We start from the raw sequence: 14554 nt of genomic DNA on the forward strand, positions 1-14554 counted from the left end.
GTCAATAGATATTACTTCTGGTTGCTCACACTACATGTAATGGTTACTGTACTACTTATCACATTCTATTTGGTATTTAAAAAAGAATGCTGGCTAAACTCAAAGCTCATTCATAGGTTTACGTTAAGTGTTTCACAAGTTTTATGCTCTTAATTCTTAAGATAACATTCGTTATAATGCTAATGTTATTACCATTGTAGTGTTGGGAAAAATTATAGTTAAAGACAGTAAGTGCATGGCCCAAAGACACACACAGTGAGGAAGAAAATGAGTCAAAGTTTCCAAAAGTCTTTCAGCAATACCAAAAAGGTTTATAAAATCTCTCCATTCTCTTACACTCTCAATTCAATATTTATATTGCCCAAGAAATAATAGCGTAGCAAATATTACAAATGGTGATTGTTTTCTATCACATTTTGTCTTCAACAGAGACTGTGGTGGTGACATTGGGGTATCATGCACAGAGCTGAGCTTACAAATTGAGGTCCGAAGACAGCCAAATTTCTTCTGTCCCACAGTTCCAGTTTCTTTTTTAAAACGTACCAGAACTTTTAAATATCATCACTTACTATCTTTTCACAATCCCCAAACGAATTAAATTGACATATAATCACTCCAAAAGGCTTTCAAATAAGGAGATGATACAACAGGCACCCATAAAGTAAATTTTCTTTTATTTTTAAAATTATTCTAAAAACATTGTGCTGGCTGGTCACACTTATAATCCTATCTACTCTGAATATTTGCTCAGGAGACTGAGATCTGTGGATTACACTTGGGAGCCAATCAGGGCCAAAAAAAACACGTCATGAAATTATTTTTCAAAATGTTTAATGAACTAGCAAAGAGCCAGGAATTGAGATGTAGCTTACATAGTAGATCACCAATCTAGATAGGAAAGGCCTAGCAAGACCTTGAAGCCCTGATTTTAAACTCTGAGCATGATGATATACATGTATGACGTGTGTTAGCAGGTACATGCGTGTTTGCTTGAATGCTGCGGCACTCACACTCACATACATTTATTCAAATTACCTTCATATCAGTGTTCTGCATTAATTTCTTTGTTAGCGATATTATATGGGTAAAATAGAGGAAATAAACTCTTCCATCTCAGAACATTTTTATATGTTTTTTATTGTAATAATACTGTGCAGAGGAGTCACATCTACATGAACAAGGAAACTAGTACATTTCCTAACAAGAATTCTTACCTCCTCCTTTATATTTCCCCTACCATCCCTTCCCTTCCACCTCCACAAGTACACTCCCCTCCCCCTTCCTTCCTCCACCTAAATTGTAAAGTTCATTTTTCAACATAGTGTCTTGTGCATCTCATTGTTACAATGGGTCAACCTGTATCCTTATTTGAGCAATTTTTCCCTTCCCCTCCCCAAATTAGAGAAGGATACATTCAAGATGTATGTGCACCAACTTCAAATACAGAGAAAACAGGGGTTATAGCGTGGGGAGAAACATACAAAGAAACAAAAAAAATGCCATCGCTCATTATAAGTACATTAGAAACAATAGCAAGAAAGAAAAAACCACTTGTGTCACTATCTTGGGGTTCAATTTCTTTAATATCATCTTATCTGGTTCTATGTACATAGCTTTTCAACTTTTCTGCTTATCCCTGACATACATTTGTTATTGAAAATAAGGGAAATCATGGGACCTATGATTCTTTGGACTTGGGTTACTTCACTCAATAAAATTTTTTCCAAGAGTTTCCATTTCCTAACAAATTGGGCGATGTCATTCTTTATGATGGAGGCATAGAATTCCATTGTGTATATATACCACATTTTCTTGATCCATTCATCTTGTGAGGGCATCTGGGTTGGTTCCATATACTAGCTATCGTAAATAATGTTGCAATAACCATAGTTGTGCTGGTAGTTTTAGTATGGTCTTGTTTATGATCATTTGGGTAGATTCCCAAAAGTGGGATTAATGTGTCATAGAGGAGTTTTATGTGGAGTCTTTTGAGGAACCTACATACTGCTTTCCAAAGTAGTTGAACAAGTTTACACTCCCACCAAGAATGCAGTACGGTTCCCTTGTGGCCACATACCTTTCAGCATCTGTTGTTGTAAAAATATGGAATTCTCCACGAATTTTCATGTCATCCTTGAGCAGGGGGCATGCTAATCTTCTCTGTATCGTTCCAAAGTTAGTGCATATGATGCTAAATTGAGCAAAGAACATTTTTTTATATATAAAGTATAATTTGTATTGATTTTATGAAACTAGACAATTTAACAAAAATAAGTTCAAAAGAATTGTTGTGAAATTTTAGAATCATGTAATTCTTACATAAGCACACATTTAAGAATAAAATCAAGATAGACATGCCAAAAACAAAATAATTCCAGATATTTGTAGTTCAAGAGATGTGTAGGAGGAGGAATTCAATTATTCTATACAAGGCACCTGTCAAAATGAACATTGCAGCAAGTGTTTAGGTTTGTTAAAGTTTTAATGTTTTAGGGCTGGGAAGGTGGCTCAGTGGTAGAGTGCTTGCCTTGCATGCATGAGGCCATGGGATCTATTCCTCAGCACCACATAAGCAAAAAGAAAAAAGCGGTAAGTGACGCTGTGGCTCAAGTGGTAGAGTGCTAGCCTTGAGCTGAAGAGCTGAGGGACAGTGCCCAGGCCCAGAGTTCATGCACCACAAACGGACCCTCCCCCCAAAAAACAGTTTTAATGTTTTAAATATGCTTAATTTTGGGATTTTGCTTATATATGCCAAAAATAGGACTGTTTGGCAGGTATAAAACTTTTTGATAAAGTATTTAAGATTTATGGTAGTAGACATTAAGTACTAAGTATGTACATTTTAAAGTATATGGAAACTTTATTAATGAGAAGTTGCAAAGTCTTTGTGTAAAGAAGCAGAGTGAAGAGTTAAGACTTTAACTATACAGTTTTTGTTAAAAATTTAGAGATTCCTTACTTTATTTGATGATATAAGCCATAATGTACACATGTATGTTACTAGTCACACACATACATATACACATGTATTCATGCACACATGGAGAAAGACATATAATTACAGCCAACACAATTTCCCCCAGTTGTTGAATATGCCTTAAACGGAATACTTGGAACAATATATGTTGAAGATGTATTTGTCTCTCATAGTTCATTTACCAATCCTCTTATCTCTTAAAACTGGTAGTTTTAGAGAGATTTGATTTACAAAATGCAGTACAAGTGATAGCAAGTCACTTGGAAACATCAGTAAGTATAAGTGATATGGTGTCTCCCTGCTCCTCACGGAATGCTTACTCTTGTAGACACTCTCAACCACCGAAGTAGCAGGAAAATACCCTGGTAAAGAGTAAAGTTATAAGGCTTTAAATGGCATCCTTACTTGAGCTCTTTTCCCAACAACCAGCATGAATTCCTAGGCAGATGTGTGAGTCCTCTGAAAACTGGACTCTACATATACATTTTACTAACCCATGTGAAAATTCCTATATGAGAAATGCTGACTGAGGTCTTGCTGATTTCCTGGCCAAGAAAATAAGAAAAAAAAGAAAGTATTTTTAATGTTTTAAAGTTTGAGAATAATTTTTAACCTGTCAATAAATGTGTAGAATACAATTATACCAACTGATAAAATAATGATGGCATTTCATTTATGTGCTCTTGGACTTGGCCAGTGATTTTAAATGTGTCTACAAAAGTAGAATCAGCATAAATCAAGCCAGCATTTCTTCATTTAAGATATAAGGAAAGGATACTGGTTGACCCATTGTAACAATGAAATATACAAGACACTCTACCAGAGGATGGGTGAAGGGGGGAGGTGGGGTGGTGTGAAGGGAAGGGATGGTAGGGTTAAAAACAAAGGAGGAGGTAACAATGCTCAATAAGAAATGTACTCATTACCTTACTTATGTAACTGTAACCCCTCTGTACAGTATTTATAATAAAAATATATATTAAAAACATACAAGGAAAACTTATCCCCATTGTATACACACTTAATCCAGAAATTCATTACTGAATTCAAAACCTCTTAGAATTAAATTCCTAAATAGCAGTACTGCATCTATATACCAGTATAAAATTTAAGCATTTTTATTTTTTAATTTTTCACATCTCCTTTCTATCCCTCCCTTTCTCTTATCCTATTCCCGTCCTTCTCTGAATATTATGTTTTTAATTTGCATAATTTTAAGTGTTTCACTTTTAAGCTTTTAATTTTTGTTTTACTATTTTTCCTTGTCGTTTTTTTCTCTTTCTTTTTTCCCCGGGCTCTACTATCATTCTATCCAACCTATTCCCTGCTTTTAGATTAAGACTAAGTTAGCTCTCCCTCTACCTTTCCACATCCCTCTATTCGTATTTATACCCACATCTCTCGCTAAAACTAATAACTTCTGGTTTGCCAAATTCTTCTTTGCTGTTCGTAGCCTATTAATGCATAGTTGTTTGATGTTGAAAAGTATATCTGTTGAACTAGATTATATCTGCATGCTTTTGACTGTGCAACTACAGACTTTGCTGATGCTTGCCCTAAGATAGTTTTCTAGCACAAACTGCTGTTACTCTCATCCCAAATGGGCAAAATAACCCGGAAAAACACAAGAAAAATGTCACATCCGGGTATCTCAACTCCCACTCATGATAATCAGTGGACAGAACAGATAATGAATAATCCAGAGCAGAACTCCCAAAAAGCTCTACAAACAATAATGGTAAACATGATAAATAAAAAGATTGAAAAACTGCAAAGGACTCTGTTTGAGCATGATAGGGAGAGAGAGGAAGCAAACCGAAGATCAAAACAGGAAGCTCATGGGTGTGAGGAAGCTACTCAAAGATAGATAAAGGAATTGCATGAGCAGCTTGAGAACACTCAAAGAGAAATAAAAGAATTGTGTGAGCAGGCTGAGATCAGTCAAAGAGAACTACAGTAATTGCATGAACGTGAGGAAGCTAATCAAAGAGTAATACAGGAATTGCAAGAGCAAGATGAGCATAGACAAAGATCAATAGAGGCATTCATGGAATCCATAAACAGAGAGCTGAAAGAAGTCAGGGATTCCACAAAGGGAATGCTGAATGGATCCCAACAGAAGGAATGGAATTCCAAGGAAATCATAACCAATCAACTAAGTGAATTGAGAATAAACATTGAACACTAAATTAAGGAAGTAAAGAATTTCATACAAGATCTAAAACAAAGATCCAACAAAGAATTTGAAGTCATAAAAGCCGACCAACTAAAAGGAAAAGAAAAAAAAATAGTAGAAAATCTGGATAGTTGAATAGACCATGAAGAAGATTGAATTCTGAAGATAGAAGACATCCTAGATATTATAGAGAAAGGACATAAAACCATCCTAGACAAATCTAAGAAATATGATAGATCTATTCAACATTCAACCCTTGGAAGACACCATTAGAAGGTCTAATCTGAGGATAATTGTTGTAGAGGAGCACGTAGAACCAGAAGTCCATGGTCTAGGAAATTTGTTTAACAGGATCCTAGCAGAGAACTTCCCAAACATGCAAAAAGATAGGCCTATTCAGATACAAAAAGCTGTTAGAACTCCCAATAGACCAGACCAGAACAGGATTTCCCATTGTCACATTATATGCACAGGATCAATTCAGACCAAGGAAAAGATCCTTAAAGTTGTCATGAAGAAAAGATCAATCACCTATAAAGGGAAACCAATTAGAATCACCTCAGATTTCTCAGCAGAGACAATCAAAGCAAGAAGAGACTAGAATGATGTAAGCAATGCCCTAAAGACAAACAACAACCAGGAATACTTTACCCAGCTATACTCTCCTTAATAATCAGGGGTCAAATAAAACACTTCCATGGCAAAGAAAAATTGAAACTATATATCTCCACCACACCAACCCTACAAAAGTATCTTAAAGATATCCTCCACAGAGAAAACCAACAAGACCACAATAAAGGCCAAGAAACAGCACCCAAACTGAGAATCCAAGAACCATAGGAAGAACACAGTTGCCGCAGCCCGAAGAAGTTGGATAAAATGGCAGGAACTCTCAAATACCTCTCAGTTCTATCTCTCAACATTAACGGATTTAACTCTCCAATTAAGCGACAAAGTCTGTCTACTTGGATTAAAAAGCAAGATCCTTCTATCTGCTGCCTTCAGGAGTCACATCTTGCCCACAAAAACAAACACATTTTCAATTTTAAAGACTGGAACAAAATCTACCAAGCAAACGGCCCCCATAAACAGGAAGGAGTTGCAATCCTAATATCAGATAAAATAGACTTTTAATTAAAATTAGTGAAAAGGATGGTGCATACTAATTAAGGGATCACTCTTTCAGGAAGATATTACCATTCTGAATATCTATTTGCCGAACAACGGAGCACCCAAATTTATCCAAGAAACACTACTTTCCCTCAAATCCCACATAGATCCAAAGACATTAATCGTTGGGGGCTTTAACACACAACTTTCCCCACTACATAGATGAACTTCTCAAGAACTCAACAGAGAAACCGCAGATATAAACAACTGCATAGATCAACTAGATTTAACAGACATCTATCAAATATTTCACCCAGCAGAATCAGAATACACGTTTTTCTCAGAAGACACATGGAACATTTTCCAAAATAGACCACATTTTAAGCCACAAAGCAAACTTGTCCAAATTCAGAAACATTGAAGTTATACCTTGCATTCTATCAGACCACAAGGGAATAAAATTATAATTCAACACCAAAAGCCACCAAAGAAAGTCATGTAACACATGGATCCTGAACAACACACTGCTGAATCATGAGTGGGTCATGGAAGAGATTAGAAAGGAAATTCAAATGTTCATGATATTCAACAAAAATGAACACATCAATTACTAGCTCCTCTGGGACACAGCAAACGCAGTATTCAGAGGCAAGTTTCTAGCTCTGAGTTCCTACATCAACAAATTGGAGAGATCTGAAACCAATTTAATGAGCCTCCTTGAAAAAGAGCAGCAAGATAAACACGATCCAGAAAATGGAAATAAATAATTAAAATTTAATCAGAATTAAATGAATTGAAATGTAAAAAAATAATAGAAAGATTCAAGAATCCAAAGAGTTGATTCTTCGAAAAAATTAACAAAATTGAGAGACCCTTAGCAAATCTTATCAGAAAAAGAAGAGAACGTACCCAAATAAACTAACAGATGAGAATGGAAACATCATCACAGAATCAATTAAGATTCAGAACATTATATGGGAATGCTTCTAAAACTTTCATACTAATAAGTTTGAGAACTTGAAAGAAAAGGACCTTATCCTAGCAAATACTGACATGACGAAACAAAGCCAAGATGAGTCAAACTATCTTAAAAGGCCTATATCAAGCATTCAAATAGAAACAACAGTAAGAGACCTCCCATCTAAGAAAAGCCCAGGACCAAATGGTTTTACAGAGGAATTCTACAAGGCCTTCAAAGCAGACATCACACCAATACTCCTCCAAATCTTCAATGAAACTGAAAAAGAAAGTTCACTACTGAACTCATTCTATGAGGCCATCATAACACACATCCCAAAACCAGGACGGGACTCATCAAGGAAAGAGAACTATAAACCCATTTCTTTGATTAAGATTGATGCAAAGTTTTTCAACAAAATTTTGGTCAATCGACTTCAACAATTTATCCAAAAAATCATACACCATGATCAAACAGGATACATTTCAAGGATGCAAATCTGGTTTAATATATGCAAATCAATTAATATACTTCAGCACATCAACAGCAGCAAGGATAAGAACCACGTGGTTTTCTCAATAGGTGCAGATAAAGCATTCAACAAGATCCAACATCCCTTTATTATGATGGTTCTGGAAAAATGAGGAATCCATGGAACATTTCTCAATACAATAAAGGCTGTATATGACAAAGCAATAGCCAGCATTATAGTTAACGGTGAAAAAATAAAGCTATTTCCTCTTAACTCAGGAATGAGACAAGGATGCCCACTCTCTCCACTTCTCTTCAATCTAGTATTGGAATCCCTAACGACAGCAATATGATGCAAATGTAAGAGGGATCCAAATAGGGAAAGAAGAAGTAAAACGCTCCCTCTTTGCAGATAACAAGATCTTGTATTTAAAGAATCGCACAGAGTCCACTCCAAAATTACTAAAGCTGATTCAAAACTCTGGCAAAGTAGCAGGGTTTAAATTAACCCTCAAAAATCAATGGCTTTTCTGTATGCCAACAATAAGAAAAGTGTGGCTGAAATTAGGAAAGCAACTCCATTCGTAATAGCCCCACAAAAAATAAAATACCTAGGAATTAACTTAACCAAAGTAGTGAAGGACCTCTATGATGAAAACTTTAAAAAACTGAAAAAGGAAATCAAAACTGAACTTATAAAGTGGCAAAACTCCCAGGCTCCTGGACTGGGAAAGATCAACATCGTGAAAATGGCAATACTTCCCAAGGCTATGTACAAATTAAATGTGATACCTATCAGTATTCCAACCTCATTCTTCAAGGAAATAGAAGAGGCAATCAAAAAATTCATATGGAACAATAAAAGACCCTGAATAGCAAAAATGATCCTTAACAGAATGAACAGTGCTGGAAGAATATCAATACCAAATTCAAATTCAACTACAAAGCCATAGTAATCAAAAGAGCTTGGTACTGGCACAAGAACAGACCTCAGGACCAATGGAATAGAATTGAAAACCCAGAAATGAACCAACAGACCTATAGCCATCTAATCTTCGATAAGGGAGCTAAAAAATAGAATGAAAGAAAGACAGCCTCTTCAGTAAATGGTGCTGACAAAATTGGTTAACAACTTGTAGAACACTAAAGCTAGATCCTTATATATCACCCTGTACCAGAATCAACTACAAATGGATCAAAGACCTCGCAGTCAAAGCAGACACTCTGAAAACATTACGGGATGGAATTGGAGAAACCCTAGGCCTTGTTGGCACAGGCCAAAATTTTCTTAATAGAGACCCGGAAACAACAAATCAAAGAAAGGTTGGACAATTGGGATTGCATAAAATTGCAGAGCTTCTGCATAGCAAAGGACATAGCTAGCAAGATTAATAGAAAGTCTACGGATTGGGAGAAGATCTTCATTAGCCATAAAATGGACAAGGGTCTCAGATCGAAAATATACCTTTAACTCAAAAATTTAAATCCCCCAACAAATCTTCAAAGAAACAACTGCCCAATAAATATGTGGGCTAAAGACTTAAAGAGAAAATTCTCTGAAGAGGAAAGAAGGATGGCCAATACACACATGAAGAAATGCTCAACCTCCCTAGTCATAAAAGAAATGTAAATCAAAATAATATTGAGATACTACCTCACCCCAGTTAGAATGGCTATAATCAAGAACTCTAATAACAACAGATGATGGAGGGGATGTGGACAGAAGGGAACACTACTTTATTGTTGATGGGAGTGTAAACTTGTTCAACCAGTTTGGAAATCAGTATTGAGGTTCATCAAAAGACTCCACATAGAGCTCCCCTATGACCCAGAAATCCCACTTTGGGTATTTAACCAAATGTTCACATACAAGACCACAGTAGAGCTTCCAGCACAACTACGTTTATTGCATCATTATTTACCATAGCTAATATATGGAACCAACCCAGATGCACCTTAGTAGATGAGTAGATCAAGAAAATATGGTATATATACACACTGGAATTTTATGCCTCCATCAGAAAGAATGACATTGACCCATTTGTTAGGAAATGGAAAGACTTGGAAAAAAATGTATTAAGTGATGTAAGCCAGGCCCAAAGAAACATAAGTGCCATGGTTTCCCTTATTTTCAATAACTAGTATATGTCTGAGACAAACAGAAACTCTCAGACAAGTTGATGTAAGGGAAATGAACCCTAAGATATATATTCAAATGTTTTTTTTTTCCTTTCATGCTATTGTTTCTAACACATTTATAAGATTATTTCTTTTTTGCTTTGAATGTCCCTCCCCTACTGTACCTTCCCTGCTATCATTGTACTTGATGTTGGTATAATTTGTGGAGGGGAAGGGAAAAAACAAATGGTTTAAATAATAGGGATACAGTTGGACCCATTACAACAATGAGATATCTAAGTCATTATGCCAAAAACAAACTTTAAAATTTTGGTGGTGGGGGAGTGAGGATTGGGTGGGGTGCGGGGAGAGGACGGGAAGTTATGGGAAGGTGAAACAAAGGAGGAGGCTACAATGCTTGATAAGAACTGTACTTATTATCTTGCCCATGTAATTGAAACCCCTTTGTACAGTATTTCCACAACAACAAAGAAAAATAAATTTAAATATGGAATGAAATTAGTTCCAATAATGCATTGCATTAAGGTATTTAGAAATAACTGAGAAACTTAAAGGTGCATAAGATTTTTTTTTGTTGGAAATGAAGGGATATTGGAATTTGATTCTCTATATTTTAAGCGATTTGCTTAAAAGAATAGGCAAAATTAAAGTTACATTTGCAGCAGACTTGACATATTAAATTTTGTATATCGAAAGGGAAACAAGCCTCAACAATATGTTAATTCTCTCTTCTTATTTATCTCTAAAGGTTTATGCTTCTTGTCTCTGAATATTAAAACTTCAAAAAATTTATGTTTAGCTAGTTGTGCAAAGGGGTTTTGTTTCATCAAGTCAGTGTTGAATAGAATGTATGTGCATTTCAATATACAGTGCATCTGGATCATTGTCAAACTTCACATTTTTCTTCCTTCCCTTACCCCAACCCCACCTATCCCTTCATGTTTCCTACTTACATTCTCACATATGTACATTGAATGTTATGACTGTATTAGTCCACCATTTCCCTCTCCATTCTTCTACCCTACTCTTTTTTTGCCCAGATCCTCTTTTAATAGTTGTTTCAACTTCATGTTATTTTGTTAAATATCTCTACTTTGGCATTTGGTGATGGGTTTGCCACATCTTCTCTTCCATGTTTGACCTACATAAATGAGTATATTTCTCCACATTTCTAATCTCTGAATGGCTAAGATAGATCTCTTTTACTATTCACCTTCTGTCCTAAATTTAGAATTGGACTTTCAGGGACATTCAATAAAGCATTTTTACTCTCTACATATTGAAGATGGAAGGGAAGTAATTTCCATGCTCTCAGCATTATGTTATCCATCATGAATTCCCATCACTTATCACTACAGCAGTCTAAATTTAAAGTCATATCTTCTGCATTATATTCACACAGTATAAATGAATATCAAGGGCAATTTACCTAATATTGGAAGTTTAGGGATGATCTTTAATTTCTTATGATAGAAGCAGGAGTCAGTTTTAATTTTCAGATTCCACTATGTAGTGAGCCCTGTAGTCATCTAAATTTTCGATAAATTTCGAGTTACCTTTTGTTAATAATTTAAAAAGTTTTATTTCAGTATTTGAAATGCTGCTCCAATTATTTTAAAAGTTTCACAATAAGTTAGACTGAACTTTTTCCTCCCATGTTCCCCACTAGTTCAGATTAAGTCTCCTTTCGCTTTATTTTTTGAGAGACCAAGGAATGAGGGTAAACAGAGTGATGATCATTACTCAGATATCTCCTTCCTCTTCTGTTTCTGCTGTTCTTGTTAAGAAGAAGACTGGAGCAGGGAACAAGAGTGATGCTTGACTTCACCATACAAGGGGGCATTCCTGGCATGTCAATTATTGTTTCTCAGAATCACTGAAATTGCTTACTCTTGCCATCTCTCTGACAGTAACCTAACTGTGGCTTCCTTGGTGCAGAAGGAAGCACACTAACAGGTTATTACCCATAAATTGGTATTTTATATCTCAGCTTACTACTACCAAAAATAAAAAGCTTTGGCTACATAAAAGCAAAGGTACTGATTGTCCAACAAAACCTTAGTGAAGAGTAGACAATTCTACTCAGCTACGCCCTCCTCTCATATCCTGCCTTCCACTCCCCTCCCCTCATTTAGCCTCCCTTCATTTCTTCTTTCTTTGTGTCTCTCTCCTGCATATTCATCTCTATCTTCTCTCTTTTTCTCTTCCAGTAGCAAGTGCTTTGGTTTATCAGACAACACATAAATAATTGAACAATTTTTTTTCCTCATTTTGTGATTTTTTATTCTTAAGAAGTGTGTTCTAGCACAGCACCAGTGGCTTGCACCTATATAGTCGGTAGGTTCAAATTTGACAATTGCAATTCGAAGCTATTACAAGTGGATAAACCTAAGAGATTCTTTTCTGCACTTGTGGTAAAAGGAAGACGTGAAGGTGTGGCTCAGCTGGTATAGAGCAAGCATTGAGAATTAAAGCCCAGCTAGAGCTCAAGGCCAGGAGTTCAAACCCCAGTACCAGCACAAGATTAAAAAAATGAGTCCTTAGAGTTCCGGGAAGATGGCGGAGGAGAAGCTGGAATCTGAACAAGCTCTCGCATTGAAAGCAGTTTTAGAGTTCCAGTGAACAGTCCTAAGCCAGAGAATCACACCAAGTGTGCCATCACAGGACAGAGAGTTAGACAAGAGAGGGGAAGCCAAGACAAGGAGACACATCTGAGCGCCTGCCAGCAGCCGCCGCGGCAGCGGCAGGGTTGCAGCGGCGACCGCAGCCGTGGCCATACCTGAGCGCTCACACAGAGAGTCCGGGACAAAGGAGCCAGACGCAGCGGGCGAGAGGATTCTACTCAACACCAGCAAGAACCGACAAGGAGCGGACATTGTCATCCTGCAGTTTGCAGACCAGAGACAACACAGGATCCAAGGCTCGGCGTGAATAGAAGCCCGACATCCTCACTCCTTCTCAGGGAGCAGAGGAGGGAAGGCCACCCCTCCCCCCCCAGCACCGGTGATCTCCATCTTGGATAAAGACGAAGCTCAGAGGAGCTGCTAGCTCCAACTCAGGCCTTGGAATAAAACGAGTCATTTAACAGGTCACAAGAACTTAACGGCGAAGTGACCTGCCAGACTCAGCTCCATCCAGGGAAAAGTCACCCAGCTCAGGCACCAGCCATTGGAGTGGCTTTCCTCACTGGGTAACCAGAGCCAGAGGCTGCCCCTCCCTCTAGCAGCCTCCACAATCAATTGAAAAACAGAAACCCTGAGAATGGCTCCAGGGTGGGCTCTGTGAATTTTTCACAAAATAGCCCCAGGGAAAAGCTACTGTTTGTTGAAAGGCCTCACCTCTACCAGAACCTAGCCTCATCACCCCTCTTTTGTGATTCTCAAAGCAGATCACCCTCCCTTTAACTAACCTGGGAGGGGGATCTCAAAATCTTGGGTAAAGCAGAGCATTTTTCTGCCTGTTCGAACAAACTGACTTAAGAAACCAATCAAGCCACAGGACCTCAAGCTGACCAGAGACTCCAACAAGAGGCTGGTTACAGACAAAAGGGAGATACAGGATTCTTCCCACCCCTCCCAAAAAAATCAAAAAAAAAAATCAAAGAACTTTTTTTTTTCTTCTTTTCTTTTATTTTTTGCTACCTTATATATATATAAATTTTTTTTCCTTTTCTAAAACTTTTATTAATCTTTAATTTTTGCCTTTTTTGAAAAAATAATTGTTTTCCAGTAACTTTTTTTCCCTCTTATAATTTTTATTTTAGGAATATGTGAATGTACGTTTTCCTTTCTTTTCTTGTCTTCTCTCTCTTTTTCTTTCTTTCTTAATTATCTTTTTGTTTTTTGTCTAGCTCTACTGAACTTCTGATCTTTTTTTTTCTCCCTTTCTTATTCTTTTCACCTTTTCCTTTCTTTTGTTCTTCTGTATGTGACTTAACTCTTGTCCTGCACATCCTCAGATAAATCCATAGTTAACTAGTAGACCCTATCCCCCATTGTGTACACACTTAATCCACAAATTTATTACTCAATCCAAAACCTCTGAGACTTAAATTCCTTAATAGCAGTACTACCTCTTTATACCTATACAATATTTTAAGCATTTTTAAAGTTTTTCACATCTCCTCTTTCTCCCTCCTGTTTTCTCATTATATTCACATTCCTCTCTAAATAGATGGTCTTTCAATCTCCATAACTATATTAATTTTTACGTTTCTAATTTTTTTTCTGGTCTCTTTTCATTTCCCTTTCCCTTTCTTCTTTTTCTCTCCCTCTCTACTTGCATCCTACCCAACCTATTTCCTGCATTGGGATTAGGACTTAGTCAACTCTCCCTGTGCCTCCCCACACCAATCTATTCCTAATTTTTACCCACATCTCTCCCTAACCCTAAAAATTTCTGGTTTTCCAAATTCTTCTCTGTGGTTCGAAGCCCATTAACATATAGTTGTTTGATGTTGAATAGATGTATCTGTTGAACTAGATTGTATCTGTAGACTATTGACTGTATAAATGCAAACGTTGGTTGATGGTTGCCTTAAGATAGTGTACTAGCACAAAACTGGTGCTATTTTCATCTCAAATGGGCAGAGTAAGCCGGAAAAACACAAGAAAAATGGCAAGTCCGGGTATCTCAATTCCCAATCTTGATAATCAGGGGTCAGATCAGATAATGAACAATCCAGAGGAGAGTTCCCAAATAGCTCTACAAACACTGGTGACAA

At 36.8% G+C, this 14554-nt stretch overlaps 1 non-coding gene across 1 annotated transcript; it reads right to left on the reverse strand.

The window, feature by feature from the left end:
* Positions 1–2097: 2097 nt before the first annotated feature.
* LOC122096981 lies at positions 2098–2204 on the reverse strand. Its single transcript, XR_006145458.1, has one exon. It is a non-coding gene; the product is annotated as a U6 spliceosomal RNA (small nuclear RNA).
* Positions 2205–14554: the final 12350 nt, after the last annotated feature.

This window comes from Dipodomys spectabilis, unplaced genomic scaffold, assembly GCF_019054845.1.
Source record: "Dipodomys spectabilis isolate Male_0828 unplaced genomic scaffold, ASM1905484v1 ptg000408l, whole genome shotgun sequence".
In the NCBI taxonomy this organism is placed as follows: domain Eukaryota; kingdom Metazoa; phylum Chordata; class Mammalia; order Rodentia; family Heteromyidae; genus Dipodomys; species Dipodomys spectabilis.